The sequence below is a fragment of the Hippoglossus stenolepis genome, chromosome 4 (assembly GCF_022539355.2).
Source record: "Hippoglossus stenolepis isolate QCI-W04-F060 chromosome 4, HSTE1.2, whole genome shotgun sequence".
In the NCBI taxonomy this organism is placed as follows: Eukaryota; Metazoa; Chordata; class Actinopteri; order Pleuronectiformes; family Pleuronectidae; genus Hippoglossus; species Hippoglossus stenolepis.
Genome location: NC_061486.1, coordinates 6,123,466 through 6,139,075, shown reverse-complemented (window position 1 = coordinate 6,139,075; position 15,610 = coordinate 6,123,466). Strand labels below are relative to the sequence as shown.

Genomic DNA, 15,610 nt, shown 5'->3' with positions numbered 1-15,610 from the left:
TCCCATTAATTCCCGTATATTCCCGTTAATTCCCATGGAAAGTTTCCAACTTTGAATATTCCCGGAATTTTGCAACCCTAGTCCTGCCATAAAAGCATCACTCGCCATTTCTGTGGTAAATACCAAAAGTGGAACCAGCTGCGAGAAGAATCATCATCACAGCCATCTTAACATCAGGGTTTTTGACAGAGAGAAGCAGTTCCAGTCATCACACTACAGAGGAAACTTTGATATGTGCTCAGTAATTTAGTTTGGCCCATGAAGGGTGCTTTAAAAATGGAAATTACTCTAAGAAAAATGGTTCCTCACCCCTGTAGTAGAGCGTGCTCCGACTGGAATCTAGTACATAATGATGTGTGGACCAACCAGATTCATTTAATCATCACCTGCCACTCCCATTGCTTTTTGTGTTGCCCCTGCCTGAAGCTACAAGACCTGGTGCACACTCACCAGAAAGCCCACACACTATTACGCAAATTGCAGTTTTCCTCGTAATTACATCTCTAACACCACATGATTGCTAAGTGCTTCTTTTTTAACAGTAATAATTTTCGTTACTTACTGCATCAAGTATTAAAAGCTGAGATAGAGATAAGAGATGACGTTAAATATGCAAAAAATCATCTTCAGCATATCACTTTCAGTATATCCGTCCAAAAACCTGTAACAGGAGAGGAAAGCCATTTTTTAAACCGTGTACGTTATCTTTGTCAGGTGGGTCGGATCTGGTTGATGTGAAAATGGAGGTTTGGCTATATCAAGCTTCTCCGGTGTTTGAAGTACAGCCAGTGAATTGTTGGCTGGTGGTTCATGTAAATACAAAATACATTAGAGGACAGAAAGATTATGGGAATTTAAAGGACCTGTGTGGGAATCAGAGGCCAGAATAGCTTTTATTAGATGAAGACAATGTGGCATGTGCTTTATTTCTCTTTTAAGGATCAGCAGTTTAAATTTCCCCTTATGATTATTAATGAAGAAATAATGTGCTTTTTTATTTACTCAGCTAATTGTACATGGACCTAGTGGGAAAACAACACAAAAATACCTCTGCTATATTCATAATACGGCAACAAGCTGTGATATGATATTACATTTCTGTGATTTTCACTCTAGGAATTAAGGCATTGAGGTAATTACTATGTGTTAAACACCGTTAATTTCTGGACAACATTTGTGTTTATATGTGTCATCTGAGATTTTGCCAATATCATAATTACTCTGTGAAACAAACCAGTGTGGCTCGCTGCCACAGCGCTGATAAATCGCCTCTGAGGAAAACAGTGTCATTAGTGTCGTGGTCAGAGAGAGACGGTAGCGAGTTGCGGCAGTAAACAGTGTGGACTGTCTCCACCACTTTCCTCCTCTCCCCTCCTCAGTTCTGTGACCTGCATACTGATCTCTGTTTTTAACCTGGAGGACATCTTGTCCCAGTCCCAGCCGGGTAAGAGAAGTGTCACTTTGATGATCTGGAGAGGACAGAGTCAAGAGCTCTCTGCTGTCATCCCCTTTTCATTTTTTTTTGCCTTTCTTGGGCCCCTGAACGTCCATCTGAACCCTCTCTGGTTTCCATCTTTCCTTCTGCCTCCCTCTCTGTCGCTGCAATGCAGTATACTTTTCTACCCTCTATCACGCAAGATATGTTTATATCAGTGGCGGACCTTTAAACCCCTCCGCTCTGCTCCACGCCACACGGTACCTCACCACGCCACACACGGAAACTAGCAGCAGATCTTTCTGGATGGCTGCACCTTGCTTCTCTCTTTATGGTACAGTGTATGAGACATCAGGAGAGCATATGTCTTTTGACAGCAGGAGAAAACTGTGCACACTAATCATAAAACCACTCAGCTGCTGGGTCTCTGCCCAGCTGTCGGCTTCACCCAGTGTAGATGCAACACGATGTCTTTGAAATGCAAGCTTGATTTCCACCAAATTTTATCTCAAGGTCAGTGGGGTTAATACCAGCTCACAACTGTTGCTGCATATCTAATGTGCTTAATTAGCCGGGAATTAAAAAAGGCTCGGTTGACACTTGTGTGTTCAGAGAGGAAGAAGAAGATTGTCTTTCTTTCAGTTGTGCTGTTTTATGGGATTATATCACTTAGCTCGACTGTGTCAATGAAGGTGAATGGAGGAGACTGCTGCAGTGCAGAATCCCGTCAAGGTGACTGTCTATCTTTGGACAAATATAATTAGCTGCTGATTCTCACAATTATAGTTTTCGGGGAAGCATCTTCTTTGGATTAACATGGTTTTCCCATTCAGATCATTTTTCTTTGTTCCTTCATTGTTTGATATCTCTGCTTTCTCTCAGATTTAGTGCTGTCGTTCAGTTAGGTATCCTGGTAGATGTGTTCACACAGCACAACCTCTTTCCTTCTGCGAGATATATTTCCTGCAAGATTGCTTTTTAATTTTCTTCCTCTCCCCCTCTGGAGAGGTGAGCACTTCTCCTGTTTGACAATTCCAAGCATTTCGAGGGATTAGAGAAACGACCACATGATACAACCCGCCAGAATAGTAAACAGGCCAGTGTTGCCACACAGTAAGCTGTGAATATGAGATAGGAAAAGCACTGGGGCTTGGGGAGTTTTTTTTTTTTTTTACCCTGGACCCATTCGGCTTTCCACTAACTGCCCCACTAAGTGTGGCCAGCTAAAAAGGTGTGATTAATTAGTAGAGTGGAAAAAATACAAAGTGCTCTCGTTAAGTGCCATTCAAAACAAACCGCCTGGCATTATTTGGCTTTTATTCTTGTGTTGTGTTGTATCAGTCAGACTCCTTTAAAGTAGAGCCTCACTAATATTTTGGTTGACCCATGATATCGCCTGATATGAGCCTTTCACACGTATCTGCGTTTATGTTTGCCAATATTCCCAGATATGAAATCTTTTATTTTAAGGAAAAAATGTACGTTTATAATTTACATTAAAAAACATTTTAAAGTCAAAATCTATATGTTGTATTTAAGGGTTGTATTCATGTTTTCTTTTAAATGTTATGGTTAAACTGTAAAATATCCATCCTCAATTACATATCTTTGTCATAAAGGTTTGATAATGACATCTTAGGATTGATTGAATATTTTTACCAATTGGTATCAGAAATGTCTTGCTCTCTAATATTGCTATCGGTATCAAACAATCCATGTTGTTCAGGCCCTTTTTTAACGACGTGACAGGATTTGGCGTGAAACTGAGATGCTGACGGTGACAAAATCATTTAAAAGCATTTTACACATGCACGATCTGTTTGATGCAAGTCTTCTGCTAATGACATAACATACAAGACATAATAACATATATCTTCAGTGCTGAAACCAAGCCAATCAGCTGGTGTCAGGATCTGAGGGCTTCACAGCCTGGAATCTGTCAGGGCCCCTAAAACCCATATTCTGTAATTGTAGCTCTTCCAGAGGAGCTGTTGAAATGAAAACGTATCCTGGGGGGGTTGAGAACTTGTAGATGATTTTTATTTTTCAGGACAGGTCAATCTGTTAAAAAGATATGAAAATATATTCAAAAACAGGACACCAGATTCCAATGTTGTCCAGCTTCACCTTCAAACTTTTAAATGTATTCATCCCTCTGGCTCTGGAGATCTGAATAATATCTTGCTGTCCCATAGCTCGCAGGGAGAGGCAACTTTTCAAAATGAATGCAAGACTCTCTCTTATGACCCATTTTTCTGCAAATGCTCTCATAGCTTTATTATTATTACTATTATTATTATTATTATTGTTATGTTTTAGTTTCCTTTTAAGCAGACTGGTTAAAGGTTGTTGTTTATTAATCAGAAATTAATAAAGGTCCTTGTGAACGTGTTAGCATGATGATGTCACATTGAATAATCCTTTCCGCGCCACTTTCCGACTCAAATTAAATAACCTCTAATACGATACACGGGACTAAACAATCTTACCACACCTGACATGCATTTTCGTGTATTCAATTTACCTCAAGATGGAAATTGGAGTCATGCTATTACTGATAATTTAGGCATAAGCATGGGCAAACATCCTGACCACTTTACTTTAAATTCAGGCGGCTCGATAAATTGCACTTTCTGTGCTTTTGAGATTTGCTACATTTCATTTCCCCCCCTAATTTATTGGTAGGGAAGATGAAAACAGAGTTCACACCTCTCCCAAGGTAAGGCCGCTTACACTTGAGAGTGGAGAGTGCTTTTAAAATTCAGGTCATGTTTGTGTGCATCTGTGCTCTTTTTGTGTGATCACCGACTCTATTTCCCCTAAATAAATCATAAATAGCTTTTTAGAGTTTGCCGAGGGACTGCTTATTTGATATGATTTTCTCAGGATTGAAATAATGTTCAGCAGCTGTGTCAGTTCAGGGAAACTTACCAGATGGTTAAGGTCTTGGGAATACGGAGGCAAATTATTTCATTCAAAATTATAAAGAAAAAAAAAAGTTTAAAGCGTGTGTGTGTATTTGTTTGACTGCTACAATAGTTGATGTCACTTGTTCAGTTTTTTTGTTTGTTTTTCTTCCCCTGGATGAATTGACTTTTACAGCAGAGCCGTGTTTTCCCGTCTTAGAAATGAAATGACACATTTCTGATGTTGTGGCAGGGAGCAGAGATCAGGACATTTCACACAGCTGTACGCTGCCAGGATCAAGATGAGATTAGATATGTGGGCCGACCATGATCCGACCATGATCGGTGGGGAGCGGTCACTCTGCCGTGGTGCTGACTGGAAGATCACATGAGGAAGATGCAGTGTCCACAAAGTCCTTATGTGTTAGATGTTGCTTTGGTGGTTTTGTAGTCAGACCTGTGTTCTCCTGGATTCAAACCTCCACCCTGGTTCTTTACAGTCTCTCTGTGTTTCTGTAGGTTTCATTTGACCTGTTTCAGTCTTCAATCATCATGATAATCTCTCCACATCACTGCTGTGGTAGGATATTAGTAATGATAACAATCCCCATTCATCAGGTTCCCCGATCGGAAAAAATGCTGGACCACAAATCCGGAAATATTGGCGTGACTCATCGAGGATTTATTGCATTGCTGCTGTATCATACAGAATTTGGTTTATCTGGTGTTAAGATAATAACTTGGCAAGTGAGTGCAGATTAATTGAATCGCTGTGTGTCATCGTAACCCTTTCTTCACTTGAAAATTGATAATGGGAATTTATTTCATCACTTGAGTAAGAATATCACTGCCAAATGTATTTCTGCATCAATACTGAAAATATTAGAAATGATTTGCGGATTTAAACAACAGAAAATATACAACTCCTAGTTAATAATGCTAATAGATCCTACTTGTGTGGGCATATAGAGTAAACTAAACGGTGCTTTAGCTGCCTCCTAAACAAACCTCTCTGAGATGCTTCTGCTTCATGTGCCTGTGCATATAGCTGCTGTAGTGCTGTGATAAGCCATTTCCAATTTGCAGAGCTCCGGTCTCTGTCGAAAATAGTCCCTCACTTCAGATGATCCTCTGCTAGGTTTTGTAGCTGCCGCTTCTTTTACGGGGGGGGGAATCCATGCTCGATCTGGCACAACTATCTTTGTGACACTCGTAATCGATGATGTGGGCTTTAGGTGGATGCATCGCCCCAGCTCTATTTTCTTTATCCTGGTAAACCCCTCATCCACCAGACTTCACAGTCGTTGAAGCTGCTCTTCTTCGGGTCCTCAAGAAAATGCATGCAAAGTTTGCACTGTTGTATTTCTCTCTATAATATTGTATGATCTTGACCCTAAGTCCCATAAATTAAGATAATTTATGTTGTGAGTTTGCGCTATTTAAATTAAATTAAATTGAAATGTTTCCATTGATCAGACTACCTGTGCATTTCTCTTATCTCTGCCTCTGTCTCTTATTCAACTGCCCTCCCCCCATTCTTTGGTGCCCTCTCCTGTATCTCTCTTCTTCTTCCTGTAGCATTGTCACCTCTTCCATTTGCCCCCCCTCTCAGCATCTATCTCTTTGCTGTGCCTTTAAGTCCGAGAGCTGTTGGAGGCTTAGCCTGCTGGGCTGTGGAGTTCCAAGTCTCAGCAGCAGTGAGCTCCATATGCCTGCTGTTGGTCTGCCATGTCTGCCCTCAGCCGCACTTTTAAGGATAACCTCAATCCATTCAATAAACATAGTGGCTCATGTTGCTCTTCGCCAGCCTGATTTCAACTTTCCTCACAAACGCACACTGTAGCTGTTCTCCCCCACAGCCTCTGAATCTTGAGTCAGACTTCAGAACAGTTCAAACAGAAAGGCTGATCTTTTAGGTTAGCGCTGACAGATATATCTGTTGGGTGATAACGTCAGAAACGACATATGTGCTGAAAATGTGTTTATTTTATAGAATTTTTTTTAAACATAAAATCCTTTTTTATTCTTCAGTAAAGTTCTATATATTTGGTTGTATTTGTGGTTTCTTTTTATCCATAGATATTTGTATCAGCCTCTAGATGTATAGTCACTATTTGATGGAGCAATTTGGATTTTCCCTAGAAGTAACAATCATATGACTGATTGGTCAGATTTTTATTTTATTTCTTAAAAAAAAAAAAAAGCTTTTATGTAATCAGGAGGTCAGGGTTCGAAACTAGCTGTTAGCAACTTGAAGAAATGACCAAAAATGTGACAAAACAAGTTGAAGGGTTTTTTCCCTCATAGCCATTTTCTCAAACTCACCTAGACTAGAATCTGACACTTTTGTCCATTTGGAGATCCAGTGCTTTCACACTAGTCGAGGAATCTCCACCAACTGCTGTCTTCAAGGGTCCCTGTGGTGCTCCAGTTAACCCACACTTACCCTGTTGTTTTATGGGAATGTAGTCCGTGGAAACTGAGGTCCACTACGACCCTGACTTTCTTCTTGAAACTGGTGTAGTTGAGTGCTCATGAGGCTGTTGACAGAGCTTCGAACTCGCTGCTTGCAGCTGATAGTCAGAAGGTAGGAAGTTGTCATAATGAAATGAAGAGAAGTAAAGAAACGAAGCATGGCTCAATTAACTGCAAACATTTTTCCTAAACCGTCATTGATGGACTCCCAGACTGAATCATTATGAAACACCTTTCATCTCCAGTTTCCTGGGGGCTTGTTAGCAACATCTGTATGCTGCAGGCATTCAGTTAAGTGACGCATAAACACTGTAATCTTCAAATGTTCAGCAGCGTTTCCACAAACAACACAACATCTCAATCACAGTCTGGTCACATGCAAGGGTGTTAACCTTTAATTCAGGTCCCATTCTGTCCAGGCCTCCTGGTAGGTTTACACTAAATATCTATTTAAATGCAATCAAACAGTCAACACTCCTGTTTAGGTTCGGTACAAATTATTTATTGTTCCTTGCATAAACTGTAATTTCACGCTCAATCCATGCATTTTACATGTTATCAATGAAATAATAAATGTGGTGTCAGAGCGATGAGGAAACAAGTGTTGGCAATTTGAACACTGCTCAGCCACTATCAGACATATGGGTGTCAAAGGAACACTCACTGAGGAGCCACACTCTTACTGCACAGAGGATGTGATCAGATATTCAGATGTACCAGGTGCCTGCTGTTTGTAAGCTGTTAGTCTGAGGCTACTTTCTAGGACAGAACAGACTCTCCAGATGCCACAGAAAGCATTGGCCATTATGCAGTGGGCATTATGCTGTCTACGTCCTCTCGCCTGACGAGGTAGAGCTACTTCATCATGCACCATACTGTCCATTAGGATGTAAGCATCTGCTTTACACTCTGTAGGAAGATGAGCGAGGTTTGTTTCCAATTTCTTGCTGTTGCTTATTTATGTTCAGGAGACTATGCAACAGATTCTTGCCATGTTTTGTATTTTTCTGTGCAATATCCCTTTGTTGAAGTGACTCAGTAAACTACAAAGCCAGGATTAAATGTTTGGCCTTATAGTTAAATAGATTCACATGGAAGTGTAATGGGGGCAATGCCAATATGAATCCACATTAGGTTGAAAATTAGGAAGTGTTCCACTGTCTCAACAATGGCAGGAGCAGCATCTGATCCAGTGTTTCGGCACTGTAGAGACTGAAATACAGTATATATTATGAGTGCAGCTTTCTTGTGCCTCTCTCGTATATTTTCATTAAGTGAAATATAAATTAATGGTCAGTTTGCATAGCTATAATTAAATTAAGTGCTGTCAAAGAGGTTTCTCTCTGTCTCTCAAGCTCTCGCTCACTGTTCCCATGTTAACGCAGAGTACATAATTCACATACCTGCCCATCATGTCAGCACATCTAGTGCATGTTTTTAGTTTCCAGGAAGTACCTTGAGCTTGATGTGAGTATTCTCAGAACAGAATAATCATGTTTGTTTTTTGTAGCCAAAGACCAGATGTGCTTATAGTTGGAGCATATTGCAGATGAGTCGGGGACGGGAGCTTTTTTTCTCGTCGAAGCAAAGCACAAAGTGACTCAATGTGAGGTGTAGTAATCATCATCATTTCCACTAGTCACCGATCTCTGGAAAATATGTTGTAATCAGTACATCTTGTCTGAGATCAGTTGTGCAAATTATGCACCATCAACACATTTGGTATAAAAAATTCTAGTGGTATGAACTTTGCAGCATTTTTCAAAACTTAAAAAGTATGGTAATCTGAAAGCACAAAGTTTTGTCCATGATTACACATTAAGGACAAGGAGACAGATAAATAAGAATGAGGTTATTATTTTCAACTTGGCTCATTGTTCTTTTGTCTTTTTCCCTCTGTTGTTCTATTTCTGTGTGTGTGTGTGTGTGTGTGTGTGTGTGTGTGTGTGTGTGTGTGTGTGTGTGTGTGTGTGTGTGTGTGTGTGTGTGTGTGTGTGTGTGTGTGTGTGTGTGTGTGTGTGTGTGTGTGTGTGTGTGTGTGTGTTCTCTAGAGACAATTATTGCCTTTTCAACAAGAAAAGAACAATTATTTTCCATCTTCGTCAGTGCGCCGCTCTGTGCTTAACTCATCAGCGAGGCAGAGTGGATATATAGGGCTTTTGAAGTGCAGTCATTACCATGGTTCAGCATTGATGTGAAGCCCATTCATCAAACTAAAAGGAACCTCAGATGCAATAAGCTCATTTGTTACATATTTGACACCCCCTGCAATGGTCCTCGCCCCTCTCCCTTAAATGGCTTGACCTTTATTTGGTGACATTTGAAAGTAAAGAAAGATTGGCTCTGGCCAGGGTTCCAGCGTAACTCTTTAGTATAGTTTCCTGGAGGGACAATCGTTTGCATAATATCTTCATGCATTATGAATACGTGTCATTAATTTTTAGCATGTACACATTGAAGAAAGACTGGAGCTATTGTCAGACTGGAGCTGTTAATGTTAGGTCAGCTCTTGGCTCTGGTTGACAATCTGTGGATTGAGAAAATTCATTTTTTTAGTCTCTCTACCAGGTACAGTTGTCAAAGTAAATGAGTATGGCTGGAGTGACTGTAATTATTTTCATATTCATCATTATTCATTTTTATATAATGGTGTGTTCATTTTACTGTATCTACTATTCCTTTTCTAACAAGGGCCAAACCTATATGGTTTTTTGGGGCTGATGCTGATACGGACATTGGGGAGTAAAGCATTTCTAAGACAGATGTATTGCCAGATATACATAAAATAATTATAATTCTAGATGTTGTTGTCAAATCCTTATGACAAAGAAATGTAATTGAGGCTTGGTATTTGATATTTGACTTAATACTTGATATCATTGGCCAACCGATACATTTGTCAGGCTTTAGCTCTAACCCCCAAGTTTCATTATCAAAGGACTAATACTGCTACTATTAGATAATTTAATTACCTTTAAATCTGATACTTCAAATAATAAATGGCATCAAAATACAGCTATTCAAGGTTATTAGAGATATTTCCATGGACATACCTCAAATTTAGTGATTCTGATTAAAATTATGAATTGATGTACATATTAATCGTGACAATATAATTGTTATATAGCTTTTTTTGAATAGCTTGTGTTATCGTTGCATCTCTTCACTGTGGAACCTCATCTGCCTTTGCCTCATTGCTGGTGAAAAATATTTTTAGACTGGCTCTGAGTGGGGTTGTTATAAAATCCAAGTATTCTGTATGGATATGATGTTTTGTGTTCAACTCCCTCTGGTGCGGCTAAGCTCTTGGCTGCACAATGGTCGGTTCATTGTTTCCTCCTCTTTACTTATGCATACTGTGATTTTCCATCACACATTATCCCTTTGATTGCATTTGCTTTTAAAAAGGCAGCTGCAGTTTAGTTACGTTCTCTTTTTTGACGGCCTCCACTTTTGTTGTCTTTTGCTCTGCTGCACTCACTCAGACTCTGACAATCATATGGTGGAGCGTCATGCTGGAAGATGAATGCACCAAACAGACGCAGAGCAGGTTTTCCAAGCACTTCACACACACTCGCCTCCAGCATTTGGGTCTGACTGCATCACAATCCTAATTGACAAACATTAGATGAGTGAATCTGGGCTTTCTTCAAGCCAGTTCATATTCTAATGACGACTGTGACCAATTGAGTGTGATTGCAGGGATTTTTAGGAGCAGAAATTGGATTTTGATAATGGGCAAAGAACATATTTCACATTTTATAGTATTCCTTTTAAACTAGCAGGCTGGATGAATGTGTCTTTGAACTCACAATCCATCAAATGTTATTAATTTAGAAATATCAGGGAGAACATCCCAACTCTCCACATCTGCTCCCCAAGAGACTACTTCATTGCAATGCCCGCACTCCACCACCAGTCATTGTAAATAGGACATCAGGTCTATTTATTTTCACCCAATTTACTGGCCACAGTAGGCTTCCCTTGGATGCTGTCGCAAGTCCAGTCTTTGCTGCCTGTCACCATGGCGACGGTGAGCCTTCAGCCCTGGCCTAATCAGAAACAGTTGAAAATGGAGGGATTCTTGAGGGCTCACATGTAACACTCTTAATTCCCTGCCTCATACAGGAGCCATGATGCCCGCATGAAAACTCTCTAACGGAGAAATATAAACATTCTTGATCAAGACATTCGAACCTGCTAAAAGAGAGGAACCACTGGGGGTGAACGATTTATCCGAGCACACACCTTAATTGCTTTTATATAAACAATTTCAGTTTTTGCAGCACAGAAGACGCAATGTCTGCTTGGTGGGAAGCTATTACCAGCACACCAAAGAATCTCTGTAATAGCTTCTCTCATTTCCTCAGACATGGCGAAGCTCTGCTGGGTTATCGCTAACATCCGACCAACTCATTCTTTGCAGGTCAGGTATGTCAAAGTGACTAACCTCATATAAGCTCGTGGGCAGTTCAGTGAATTATTCTCCAATTTGTTAGTAACTGAGAGACATTTCTGGTAATGCGGTTCTGTCCCTAGTTTGTGAAAGGTAAGGCCTTCTCTTTAAGTCTCTGTGAATTTACAGTGAAAGGAGCCGGCTGCCACTTACTACTCTTGTGTAACAGCGCTGACAGGTCCTCGAGCTTGAGCTGCTTAGGTACCAGAGCAGAGTCTAATCAAAGTGGTATTACTCTCCTGCCTCACATTGTAGAGTTGTTTCTATAACCTTCTTCTGCTTTCCAAATCATCAACCCACACCTCTACTGAGCGTCTTAATAAGGCAGAGCAGATATTCTTAATTGAATTTATATGATTAGACATAGCTGCAGTAGTAGCTTTTCTCATTCCCTGGGCCTCCCTCGCGGGAACAGTGAAATGGGTTGGCTGCAAATCCCTTGTTTGAACCAGCACGTTGGTACTTACATCATATAGTAACCATATAAATCAGTACAGTAGCCCAGCAGTAAATATGGTATATTGAGATATTGCTAAATTCACCTTTCTTTCTTTCTTTCTTTCTTTCTTTCTTTCTTTCTTTCTTTCTTCGAATGTCCTGACTCATTTGCATCTGAATTCGTGATGCATGTATTTCTCCCAGAGCAGAAGTTGTAGTGTGCAGATTACTGATATTGCTATCATTTCTGAGTCTCAGCGAGGATTTAGTACCAGACCACTGAGCTGCCGTTGAGTTTAACTGTGGTAAACAAACCAAGTGTTTTATCACCGGAAACTATTAGGAGTAGAAGTCAGCGATAGGCGCAAAATAAATGAGTGTACAATCACGTTCTCTCACTGTCAGAGTTCCGTGCTGTTATGGTATAGATAAGTCCTGGAGAGCCAGCAGGGAGTCAGAGACGAAATTGAACAGTTCATTCTCGTAGTTGAATCTTGGAGGGAGCAAATATTTACACTGCATGCTTCGTCTGTGCCTCCTTGGGTCATTTAGCCGTGGCCGCCAATGCACAAGCTATTTACTCTGTTAAATGACATCGTAAGACACTTGCATACTTTTCCATGGTGCTGATTAGACGGTTGCGTAAGCTGGTTCGGTGTAACACCTTTTTAATTGCCTTCAGGATTGCTTGGTTAAAGATCTACTGAAAATTGAATGTCAAGGGGAATTTCAAATACGGGGCTTTGGTAGGTACAATTTTCAACATTTAGAAATGTTACAGACCTAAGTGACAAGCTGGTGCCATCTTTAGATAGGTTGCAAATATAGTAAATGTAAAACAAAGAAATATTTGATTAACTTAGACAGTCAGACTCTCTGAAAGGGCCCTTTTGTTTGAAAGAATCACATCTTCTGGTCCATTTCTTTTACCGTGTTCAGATTGGATATAGTCAAATTTGCAGGCTTCATGTCTCTCCATAGATTTTTTCCGACTAGCCCGTTGGTTATGTCTGAACAGCATCAGCCAGGCATTGCACCACGGCAGCAAACAGCCATTGCATAGCTGAATATTTTGATCTAGTGCTGCCAGGTCAACTCTGTAAACTCCAGGCAGGCTGGAATGGAAGCTATCTCGCCTCTTTACCAAGGAGGGCTAATTAATGGAGTGTTAAAGAGATTGTTGTCTTTCTGGCAGGTCGTCCATCTCTGCTGAGAAACTCTGAAACTCATTTAAAGTAACCATTTGGCCCTAATGAAGCTAGCACATAACACACTTATCTCAAAGTTCTCGTAGCAGGTCTTTGGACCACATAGTTTCTGATCTACCAACCATGGGACCTTCAGTATGTTTTTATTCCTTCCAAAAAAAGCTATATTTTTGTCATAGGGCATGTGTGACTATGCAATGTGTAAATTGGGATTTGCAGAACAATTATAATATTTTTGATTCTGCAGTTTGGTTTTAATTGTTTACTCAAAACTCTGGACAGAAGAGAAGGCCATACATTTGTAAGTAACTTTGCTGTCATGGGTTTTGTATTATGCATCAATCTATATTTTCTCGGCAAGCAAACTGTGATCTTATAAATACACGTGCCTGACAAGACAAGACGGTGTTTTTAGCTTCGATGTTGTGACACAGCTCAACACAACTTTCTACTGCCACAAAACACTTTAGCCAGTTCATGTCGGAAAATGCCTTATTTTCAATTGCTTCAAAGATTGATATTTTACAATACTGGTAGTTAACGCTGACTCGAACGATTGTTTTTTTCGACTGTAACAAAAATATTTGTCTGAATAATTAATTACCCTTACTGATTATGGGGTTTACATAACTGGAATTAAGTGGTATTCAAACTCATTGCATTGATTTACTCCACTTAACATACGTTTTGTGTGTCTGTGAGTAATCAGTGATTTCATGTCTTTATTTACCTCTTGTCACACAATGGGTGAAAATTATTCAGAGGATCTGAATCTGCAATTACACCACTTCTGAGGATTGCGCCGTGCCTGTGAATAGTGTGATAAATAGCAATAGCACTGAACAATGATGAGGTTTAGTCTAGACCTCATGGCTCTCTCTCCTCCTTGCATGTGATATTGGGTGAGATGCATCATGATGACTGCAACAGGAGAGACTTTTTTTTAGCCGAACAACCTAAGACAGCCTCTGGATCCATAAAAAGGCTCTTCTTTATTATCCGTTTATATATTGGTATCCCTGATGCCACCATGTAATAACCATAAACATGTGGTTGTGGGGAAACATACAATAGACTTTTTTTTTTCCACAGTTAAACCATAAAATTATCACAAATGTCACGACTTGAGCACCTTGAGCTGGATATCCTTGTGAGTATGAATAGCCCTTTCTTCTTCTGCACGTCATAGAGCCGCACTCTAGGTAGTTAAACTTGCTCCTTCACTGGAATCTTTAAATTCCTCTAAAAGCAGGAGGGAGCTTGACAAATATAGACTTCATTTTCAGGTTTATGTCCTCGGCAGTATTTCATATGAATAGCATACTGCCAAGTAGTGGCGGGAGGCATTTTTTTGTTGTTCATCTATCCTTGTGAACATAATAACTCTAGAACAACTTGAGGACATTTCTTGAAATCTTATACAAACATCCAGTTGGACCTAAGGATGAACTGATTAGTTGTTGATGATTGAAGGTCAAAGGTCAAGGTTGCTGTGACCTCATACTATATATATTTTTGCCTTATGAACGTGATATCTCAGAAATACCTTTCAGGGAATCCCCTTAAATTTGATACACATGTTCACTTGGACTCATGAATGAACTGTTAGAAATTGGTTAAAGGTCAAGGTCACTGTGACCTTACAAACATGTTTTGGGCCTATTGAGCACAATACCTAAATTGTTCCCATAGATAATTCCAGTTGATTCCTGTGGTCAAAGGTAAAGGTCACGGCGAACTCATATTATTGTGAATGAAATATTTCAGAAACACCTGGAAGAACCTAAACTGCACTGGTTAGCAGAGGCACACATTCGCTTTAGTTCTCTTCTGCATCTCATAGTGCTGCACTTTAAGCAGTTAAACTTGCACCTCCACTGGAATTTATGAATCATCTTAAAGCAGGAGGGAATTTGACAGGTATTGCATGGACTCCATTATTAGGATTATGTCCTTGGCAGTATTTCATATGGATAGTACTGCCAAGTATTTTGTTTAAAGTGATTTAGTTTAAGTATGATGGCAGGAGGCAGGTGGTAGGAGGGGGTGGCAGTTGGAACCTGAGGATTGGCTGCATATGGATAATGAGTCCTTTAATTTTCCATACCAGTTAACATAACGTTTAGAGTCTTATGCACTCAGACTGCCTATTATCACCACCCATGAGTTTTCAAGCTGTGAATTAAATTCTGTACATTAGTGCAGCATTTATTTTTCCCTGCACATCAAGTGTTTAACTTGGAGGATTTTAAAAGTTGTACTTATTTTTATCTGCACAACAACCAGAGACCAGCTTTCAAATCTTCAAATCCAGTGACAGTCATAGTTTTGATGTAATTGCACTGAGATGTGATGATGCTTGAGGTGTGGCTGATGTTATACCTCCATGGACCTGTCTCGTTCCACTTTTGATCTCACGTATAACCTGTCAATCACAGTAATGCTTAGCAGGTTATCTATATGGCCCATTTTCCACCTGCTTGCTTTGATGCCCTCCAGCAGTTTTTGTCAGTGCTGTCCGTATATGCCATGTAGCTCTCTAGAGGGATAATTTCATGCTTCTCGGACTTGAAGAACTGTGTTGTTGAGGTCACTTTCTTTGCAGTGATTATCTATTGACTCAAAAAAAGCAGTGGGGCTACAGAGACTCCCTTCCCTTCCTGTTTTCATTAAACGCCAGACAGTTGCATTT

General features: G+C 40.0%; 1 protein-coding gene across 3 annotated transcripts in view; it reads left to right on the top strand.

The window, feature by feature from the left end:
* LOC118106129 (neurobeachin) overlaps positions 1-15,610 on the top strand; it is a 180,653-nt gene that overhangs the window by 21,929 nt on the left and 143,114 nt on the right. The gene's annotated exons all lie outside the window — the stretch shown is intronic.